The 10,000-nt window shown below is 42.4% G+C and overlaps 1 protein-coding gene and 1 long non-coding RNA gene across 5 annotated transcripts in view; both read left to right on the forward strand.

Moving 5' to 3' along the window:
* The window catches only part of Tango2 (transport and golgi organization 2), a 120,117-nt gene that overhangs the window by 70,819 nt on the left and 39,298 nt on the right, over window positions 1–10,000 (forward strand). The gene's annotated exons all lie outside the window — the stretch shown is intronic.
* On the forward strand, window positions 5,820–6,288 carry LOC136831402 (uncharacterized). Its single transcript, XR_010850861.1, has 2 exons — window positions 5,820–5,948; window positions 6,168–6,288. It is a non-coding gene; the product is annotated as an uncharacterized lncRNA (long non-coding RNA).

Genomic DNA, 10,000 nt, shown 5'->3' on the forward strand with positions numbered 1-10,000 from the left:
CAAACTAAAACCACGGAAAAACGTAAAAATGGCGACCTGGCCATAGATCTCGTTTGCAGTTGCAGTTCCCCTAGTGTTGCTTTATTGCATTTGCAACTTGCCAGATCAGCTATTAGCAAAGCTAAGCTGGGTACGAGACAATTACGAACCTTTTGTGTAAAACCAGCACACAGATCCAGAAAATTCCACGTAAGTAATGTGTTAATCTTAGCAAAACCTTTTTACAATCGTGACTGTTCCTAGGAATTAGAAATAGGGACGCATGTAATCACTGAGAGAAAAGAACCGCAGTATTAGATTCGTTAATGCATGCCTTTCAGGATAGGTAGTTAGGAAATAACCAGTGCTAACCATCCTTTGCTTCGAGGAATAGTGCGAAATTCCTCTGTGTTAAAATCTTTGCCATATCTTTTGCTTCGAGGAATAGTGCGAAATTCCTCTGTGTTAAAATCCTTGCCATATTCTTGCTTCGAGGAATAGTGCGAAAGAAATTCCTCTGTGATAAATTTTACTTCGCATTTCGAATTAGCGAACTGTTATTTAGGCGCGAATAAAATTCCCACGTGGGACACGACGAAGTCAGCTTGCATTGCTGAAATTCTCTCAGTGTAGTTAGAATTCGAGTTAGGTGTTAGGAAAGCGAAATTTAAACTCCGCTTATAGGGGAAAATTACTAGGCCGTTGTACTGTTATCCTCTCAGACGACTGGGAAATTCCCGGAATCCCAGGCGATATATAAATATCACGGGTTCATTCACCCAGAATCTAAAAATACCTCCGGTGTTGGCCAAACGACCTGCACCCCCATCCCCGCCCATGCCCGCGTGTGTAGCATTTTTTCTCCCCATTCATTTCCCAGCATACATTTTTCTTTGGGTTTCCCGTTAGTAATTTCTAAGTCCTAAGGGACGAATCGTAATTCAAGTCCTAAGTGACTCTCTAAAAATTCTCGTCAGAGACTCTAAAATTGACGTGGAGAATTTCTCCAAATTCCAGTCCTCAGAGACTCCTAAAATTCTACGTCGCACGTGAAGAGAATTTCTCCAAATTCCAGTCCTCAGAGACTCATACAAAAATTCTCAAATTCGTCGCACGTGGCGAGAATTTCTCATTCCTGCTGGGAACCCAAAATTAAGTCCTTTTGAGACATTATATAGTGTAGTTCACACACATCTAAGCCCTTACGGGACTGATCATTCTAGTTCGTTAGAACAACTCCTTAACTTCACGCTACAGCCGGCCAAGTCCGAGCGTGACAAAATCCAACTACGTCTTCCGAGACACATATTAAAATTCGTTCGCCAAGAACAACCACGTCTTTCAAGACATATCAAATTTTAACAAAAAGGTCTCCTCAGACTTACTAATCACCTGTCTTATTCAGACAGATCCATTCTCCTGCAGTCTGAACCATTGAGTGTTTCAGATTCCTGCAATTGAGTCTTTTCAGACAACCTGAGTCTTTTCAGACATATCATATAACCATTATTTCAAAATGGCTAATACCAGAGCCCAACAAAACGAGGATTTCAAATTCTACATGTCCGCTGGGAAGGACATGGGACTATCGGGCAAGATCTGAGAGCATGGGTTCAAGAACGAGTGGGACGATGCCAAGGCGGAGAGAGCAAGAGAACGTGAAGAGAGAGAGAGAGAGAACGAGTTGCCCAAGAGCAACGAGAGGCCAAAGAACGTGAGGAGAGAGAGAGAGAGAACAATTGCCCAAGACACAACGAGAGGAGAGGGAACGAATTGCCCAAGAACAACGGGAGGATAAAGAACGTGCAGAGAGAGAGAGGGAATAAGCTCAAGAACAACGGGAGGAAAAAGAACGTGCAGAGGAGAGAGAACGTGAAGAGAGAGAGAGAGCAATTGCTCAAGAACAACGAGAGGAGAGAGAACGTGAGGAGAGAGAGAGAGAGACAGAATTGCCCAAGAGCAGGAGAGAGAGAGAGAACGCGCCCATGAGCTCCAGGTGCTAGAACGACAGCACGCCACCCCCCCCGCCCCCTGCCGCGGGAATGAGTGCCCTCAGCCAAGCTCACTCGTTCATGCCAAAATGGACAGAGTCTGAACCCAGTATGGCTTGAAAGGGCCGAACGAGTCCTGGAGTGCTGCGATCTCTCCCCGCGGAACTCTCCCTTGTTCTCACTAAATTCCTGGGCGGAAAGGCCCTCGTTGCCTACCACGCCCTTTCCCGAGATCATCGGGAAACTGGGAAGCCGTCGACGCCAAGCAGTTCTGGCGTACGAGATTACCCCCGAGCGGTGGAGGAGATGTTGGAGAGAGCAGCCCAGAGAAGCAGGCCAGACTTGGTCCGATTAGGCGTACCATTCGGAGCAGGCGTTGACAAAATGGCTCGATTCGAAGGAGCCACTAACACCGCCGAGGTACTTGAGCGGTTTAAATTCGAGCATTTCCTGCGCTACGCCCCTCCTGCCCTCGCCACTCATATAGTGGAAAAAGCCCCAGCAACACTCACCGAGTGTTGCCGAATAGCAGACATGTGGGAAACTCACCACCCTCAAGAAGGATCCATGGGGCGGAAGATAAATCCCCCGTCCCTTCTCGGAGGTTCAAATTCCCACAAAAATGGGAACTCGGGCAAACCCCTAACTTGCCATTATTGCAAGAAAACGGGGCATTCCTCCGAACAGTGCCGGAACAAGAAACCGGCTCCTCTCTCTCCCGGAAAACCGACAAATAACTCGCCTGCGCCCTCCACAGGGGCAGCGCGGAAAGATTTCAGCCAGACCTTTTGCACGGCGTGCAAGGTCTATGGCCATTCTCCCGCATGGGCGAAATGCCCACGCAATAATAAATCAACTACTCCCACCGTCGCCTTGGCCGTCACAGATCCCCAGTCATTAGGCCCTCCCGCCGAAGGGCCTGTATACGTGGCCCCTCCACGAGGTAGCGAGCCCGCGCGCCGAGTCACTGCTTTCGAGGACTCGGGCGCACAAATCTCCCTCATCCGGAGGACAGAGAGTTCCCTACGGAGCTATCATCAATAGACGAAAACTCGTCACGATCGAGGAATAAATCAATTTAAGATGATACTCCCTACGGTCCAATTGAGAGTCTCAAGACCTCACCAATCCAAAATGTGCAATCTTGCAGTAGCAAGCCATCTCCCGGAGGCTATGACGTCATCCTGGGACAGGACTTTCAGTCCCCACCGAAATCACGACAATCTAGGGGTCCACATTCCCGAATCATTCCATGGCGCGAGTAATCCTCCCCCGCTTCTCCCTCAGCCAAGACTGGCACCCCCTGGGTACCAGAAGGACGTGCAGTCCCCACCAGTGCCACCTGAGTACAATGTACAGTGGCCCCCTCGATCGGTTCCCGATCCAATTCCAGTGCCCGGCCCTGCCTCAGTGCCAGTGCCAGGGCCCCAATCAGATCTCCCTTCAGGAGATGCCAAATTCCTGCCGGTGCCACTTGCATGCCCCGAGCAGGGCCAAGCTTCGTCCGTCCTGACCGGCGAGCCCAAGAAACCTCTGATAGCGCCTGACTCTGCCTAGTGCCAGCGCCAGAGCGCTACGCCGATCTCCATTCACGGGATCCAACTCAGGACCCCCTCTCTTCCCCGGCCTGGCACCGCTACCAGCGTCGGTCAGAGAGACGGTTCCTCCCGACCACCGCTGAAGCTCACCTGCAGGTGCGGCCTCGCAACCCGTGCCTGAGCTGGTCGCCGATACCTGCGAGCCGCTCACGCCACCCCGACCGCCTCCTCTCTGCCTCAGTCCGTCGCCGACGCAATTGCAAGTCAGGATTCTGCCATATCTCACTTGGCGATGAACTACAAGAGCCGCGACGGATCATGGTAGAACCCCGCACGGAACACTCCTGCGTCAGCTGTCGCATCAGCAGGCCCAGGTGGTACTCCGTGCCGCCCTCCCGGTCGTGGGCCCTCCGCTTCCCGGCCGAGGACGACTGTCCCATTAAGAAAGGCTCGAGGCGAAATTACCACGGGCGTGGGAATTTCCAGGTAAGTTTACAAAGAGCTCTAGAGCTCCCATGGCACCTGTGCCACCATTTCATCTTTCGAAGGTCTTGGCACCCCTAATCCAGAAGGGGATGTCAGGCCCTCCTCTATCTTCTTCCGTTCCTCAGGAACTGCTATCTCTTACCATCCTCTACTAATCTTCCCTTAAATTATCCCCACAAGAGGCAATTAAATACGGGATACCATTCCCCACACAATGTATAAATCATTAAGAATAACAGAGTGAGAAGTGGCACGCCCTTGCGCCCATACCTTGGCACCGGCGTGCGTGTCAGCCCTCCTGAAGGAGTCGCGCCCTTCGGGTGCACTTTCCTCGCCCTGGGACTGAAGTGATAGTCCGGGCCGTAATTTATAGGCGAAGGACAATAAATTCCCGCCTAACACAATAAAACCCTCACTCCTTTTCCCTTAGCTCTTCTGCCAATATCATTTACTTTCTTTTAGTCATTTAGTTATCTTTATTTTAATGAATCGCGAGTCATAAACTCTTGCCCTTGTGATTTAAATGCCCCTTTTCGTAAGCTCTGAGGACGTGTCCCGCCTTTCATATGCGGTCAAGTTTTCATTCGTAACGTCTTGGTAATTTTCCTTTTGTTATTATTATCCCTTTTCCCCCTTCCATTCCTTCCAAGATCGCTGTTTGTCCTACCCCACATCTTTTGTCTGCTCGCCCGTCATAACATTGAGTAGGCAGTGGGCGCATAAAATTAGCGTAGTTTAAGGTTAGTGAATTAAAACCTCATGAATACTCTCGCCCGCACACGACTGTCAAATTCCCGGTGTGTGGGTCATCCCTCAGCTCGCGTTGAAAGATAGCTAAGCAAAGTACGTTAAAATGAAGATAAATTATCAATGCGAATATGTATAGTCATTACAGTATCACGTAAAAGGGGATGTCATTTACAAAAATAAACGCTGTTTTTCATTTACACAGCCTCTTCAAGGCAGATTGTACTAACCGCATGCATTTTATCTAAAATTAAGTAACCGTGTATTTTAATTCTTGAACAATAACCATTTCTTTTCATTTGTTGGCCATAGCCTCATATACGTGGTCCTATAATCTTAATTAATTCACAATTGTTCGAGTCACTTTATAAAGTTACAGTGGGTAACCAAATCTAAAGTAATTATTCTTTTGCAAGTGTTTAAATCACTTTGCGTTTTGTTAACGAAAATTGTCCCAATGTGTTATTAAAAGTAATGTCACAGCTTCATAAAACCCTTAGGAGTAAAGTTCATTGCAAGGCAGAATGTAGAGTAACGTAAAGCATTTGCCGCTCATTCTTGAATATCGATGTACACACCGAAGGAGGTATGTACATCATCTTGTATGGGGAGGTATTATGATTAGCAAGAATTCGCTAGCAAATTGCCTCCCCCTCCTTTGTTGTTGTTGGTTGTTCATTTACTGCCAGCCGGCGATCGATAGACCATCTGTCTATCGACTTAAAAACAAGGGTTAAAAGATTAAAGCGCTCCCATTTTTGATAAAGATCTTTCCTTCGAGGCAAAAGTAATCTGGCTTGGGTGTTTCTCCTACAGGCCAAAACCTCCCCTGCGGGCAGCAGGTGCAATGAGTCAAAGCATCTGTGTTGGCGCACCCCTGCCCCATAGGGAGGGGATAAAGGCAAAAAGCCCACGAGGTCTCGACACACACGCGGGCTGGAAGATATGGATTGAAGATGTCCTCAACACCTGGCCCCATCGATGCCCTTGCATCCTAACCACGTGGCCCTTTCAAAAGTATACTTCTCCTCGTGCCCTTCGACCGTATTCCTCGAGCCCACACGCCATTGCTTGGAGTTTCGAGGAGTCCCCATCGCCTTGCCCCTTTACGGAAGCCCTTGCATCTCACCACGTGGAAGAACTCGTCCTCGGAAATCGCAAGTCATCCACGGACCGCCTTCTACACGCCCTCGGAAAATCTGCTAAGGTAAAGTGCCCTGGAAGAGCCCCATTTCAGTCACGCTTTTGTCTCGTAATATTTTCTTAAGAGAAAGCCAGAAATCTCCCTTGTCTAATGTCCGTGCGCCTCTTGCATCGGCAGTATTAATTCTTTATTACTCCTTTGGCACCCTCAGTGCAGCTTCAATTCATTATTCTTTTGTCTATTTTCATTACTGGCGTATAATGTGCATATCTCTCATTTCAGAGGGATTCTATTTCGTGGAAGCTTCTCGGACTGTGGCTGGAATTCCCCAGTTTCATCCAATCTACTGAGTTCCTCTTTCCCGTACTAATGTCATTTATGTAAATACACTCCTTTAAATGTGCCCACGTGTTTTACGTAATATTTCCCTCAGTAACAAGAGCCCTATGCTCATATGAAATTCTCCTTTGTTTTCTCTTTTTTTTTACGTTTTCCTGTACCCACGAAGTCAGAATCACAAGGCTAAATTACCTTAAATTGTTGCTACCTGTCTCACAGAGCATATTTCAAACTAAAACCACGGAAAAACGTAAAAATATATATATAATATATGTATATATATATATATATATATATATATATATATATATATATATATATATATATATATATATATATATATATATATATATATATATATATATATATATATATATATATATATATATATATATATATATATATATATATATATATATATATACACATGTATTATATATTTATCTATATCTATCTATATATACCTGTATATATCTATATATATTTGTATATATATCTATATGTTTCCATATATCTATACAGTAAACCCCCCGTATTCGCGTTCTCATGGTTCGCTGACTCATGCATTCGCGATTTCTCTGTGGAACATATCTAGCCATTTTTCGCGGAAAATTCGCCAATTCGCGGTATTTTTCACTGAGAAATATTCACTAATTACTGTATTTTCATATAATTTTCATGAAAAAATGCACATTTCGTGATAAAACTATTAAAATACTCAGGTATAAGCATTTTTACAGGGTTTTTCTTGGTTTAAGCTATCAAAATGGGCAGTTCTAAGTGTTTTTAGAGGGGTTTTAAGCATTCACGGATTTGACCTATTCGCCCGGGGGGTGTGGGACGCATCCCCCGCGAATACGGGGGGTTCACTGTATGCATCTTTTCTGTGGATCTTTTAAAATGTTATGCCTTAATTCACTTTATCCAGTAATATTGTATACAGTAATACTTCGATCTTACACGATTCGAGTTGCGCGAATTCACACACACATGAACTTTTCACTGGAACCTAACTAATGGGCATACGCGATTTTTTCACAGACACGAAATTCTCGAGAGACCCTGCAGAAGTGGGTGTTTAATTTTTGAAGTAATTTACAAGTTTTCATGCTTTTGTGTAAAATCTATATGAAAAATGCATTTCATTCTTTTATGTGTAAAATCTGTATGAAAAATGCATTTCATGCTTTTATGTGTAAAATCTTTATGAAAAATGCATTTCATGTTTTAATGTGCAAAATCTCTATGAAAAATGCATTTCATGCTTTCATGTGTAAAATCTCTATGAAAAATGCATTTCATGCTTTCATGTGTAAAATCTCTATGAAAAATGCATTTCATGCTTTCATGTGTAAAATCTGTATCCAAAATGTATTATTTTTATTTTTGTACATGCATAAATATGATGCAAAGGTAATTTCAGCACATTCACTTAGTGTACTTTTACAAGATATGATACCCATTTGCAAAGTTACTGCACTTTTCAAAGATGATACCCTTAGAGAAAATGCTTGTTTAATGTTTGAAGTACATTTATAAGTTTTCATGCTTTTAACTGTAAAATCGATATGGAAAATTTATATTTATATTTCTGTACATAAATATCATACAAGTATTATGTCCATTTGCAGTGTCTTTGTCACAAGGACTTTACATGACCTTGAGATGAGGTTGTTCGGTCGCACTCATTTGATAAAATGAATTCGTTAATGTAATATCAGAGATGTATTTAAGAGTTGTATACGTGTCATTCTTTGAAAATTACTCTGTTCACCTCGGAGAAAAGTGCTGGTGCAATCTATGCGTGCCTGTAATTACAGCACGTTCAGTTGGTAAATGTACTTTTTACAAGATGTGATACCCTTAGTTACTGCATTTTTCAAAGATGATACCCCTGTAGAAAGTGTGTTTAATTTTTAAGTTTTCATGTTTTTAGGTGTAAAATCAAAATGGAAAATTTGTATTTATATATTTGTGCATAAATACGATACAAAAACAGTTACTTTATTACAGTCTCTCTCTCTCTCTCTTCTCTCTCTCTCTCTCTCTCTCTCTCTCTCTCTCTCTCTCTCTCTCTCTCTCTCTCTCTCTCTCTCTCTCTCTCTCTCTCTCTCTCTCTCTCTCTCTCTCTCATTCGTAGTTAGCGCTCAAACATACTTTTACAACTTATTATTTCTCTGTACGTCATTACCTGTACAGTATATAATTTTAAATGATATTTTATGGAATTGTACTTTTGTTGACTGACACGACGTTTTGCCTAGTGACTCAAAGAAAACAGCTTTTACTCTAGGTGACAAAGAAAACAGCATCCCATGAATTAGGGGTAACATTAGTATACGTACGCACCTACTGTAAATGCGCTATTATGAAACTGTGCAGTACTCAATTTTTATGTCAACCATTTACTGTATTCCTTTTTTAAGGGTAATAAGCTAAATTTTAAATAAAATTACACTAACTTTAGTTCATTTAAAAGTTAACTTAATACTTTGGGAGCATGATTAGTACTTAAACTCTGGAAATAAACATTTATTAGCATTTTTAAAGACCATGCCAAACTTACGCGAAAATTCACCTTGCACGAGGGGCTCCGGAACCTAACCTTGCGTAATTTCGAGGTATGACTGTATACTCTTATATTGCTTTTGTATTATAAGTTGCGATCATAGCGATCGTTTTGGTTTGGAAATGTTTACGTGGCGTTTATTTCGCCGTGTTTAATGCAATTTAGAGCGCTTTTCTTTGCTTCTAGTTAGCGTAAATGTATCTCTAGATACTTTATTTATATGGGGCAAGGTTATTTTTCGTTATACGAAGTGTTTTTAAGTCGAAATATACTTTAAATACATCTCGTTGTGAAATTAATTTAGTATTTTCGTTAGTAGATGACGGCCGTTTTGGGGCGTTTCATCATAATACAAGCTTTACATTTTTATCGTTTATCGGCGTAAAAATAACAGCAATTTGTTCTCTCATGCACAGCAGTTTTGATTAAAATACTTTCCCTCCCATTTTAATTACAGTCAAGTTTCATCCATGTTGCCGATGCACGATAATTTATAGTATAGTCATCAGCACCCTGAACATTGTTTTCTCAGCTTCAGGTACAACTTGCACCTTAAAGTTAGCAGTATATGTCCTTGTCGACCCTTTATCCATACCGAATAAGGGTATAATGTAAAAATATATCAGTCCTATTCTGCTTAACGTCAATTGCGCCATAACGTACGGTAATTATTTATTACCGTACGATGGTTGAAATACCAGGTAAAAGGCTTTTGTTATCCGATTCGGTTGTAAGCAAAACAACAGTTTCTTGGTCAGTTGTTTATGGCTGTATGCATTTATGCAAGAGTATAACATTACTAACAATACTTTTATCATTCTCTTCTACTTTTTTAACTAGATGATGATGTAAAGAGATGGAGGAAAAGTTGTCTATTGTAATTTGGTCTCTCTCACTGCCTGATTACGCTGCTGCCTGCGCCTGCGCGAAATTTAAAAATATTTTGCAAATAATATTGTGGTATCGGTATTAACTGCTGACCCCATTGCAAAATCGAATTATCATAAGGTGAATTATGGTAACTCGAGCATTACCTGAGTATTTTAATAGTTTTATCACAAAAAAAGTGCATTTAGTCATGAAAATGAGATGAAAATACATTATTTAGTGAATATTTATCAGTGAAAAAATATCGTGAATGGGCAAATTTTCCGCAAATAATTGGTAGATACATTCCAAAGAGAAATCCGTGAATACGTGAGTCCGC

Source organism: Macrobrachium rosenbergii, chromosome 48, assembly GCF_040412425.1.
Source record: "Macrobrachium rosenbergii isolate ZJJX-2024 chromosome 48, ASM4041242v1, whole genome shotgun sequence".
Lineage (NCBI taxonomy): Eukaryota > Metazoa > Arthropoda > Malacostraca > Decapoda > Palaemonidae > Macrobrachium > Macrobrachium rosenbergii.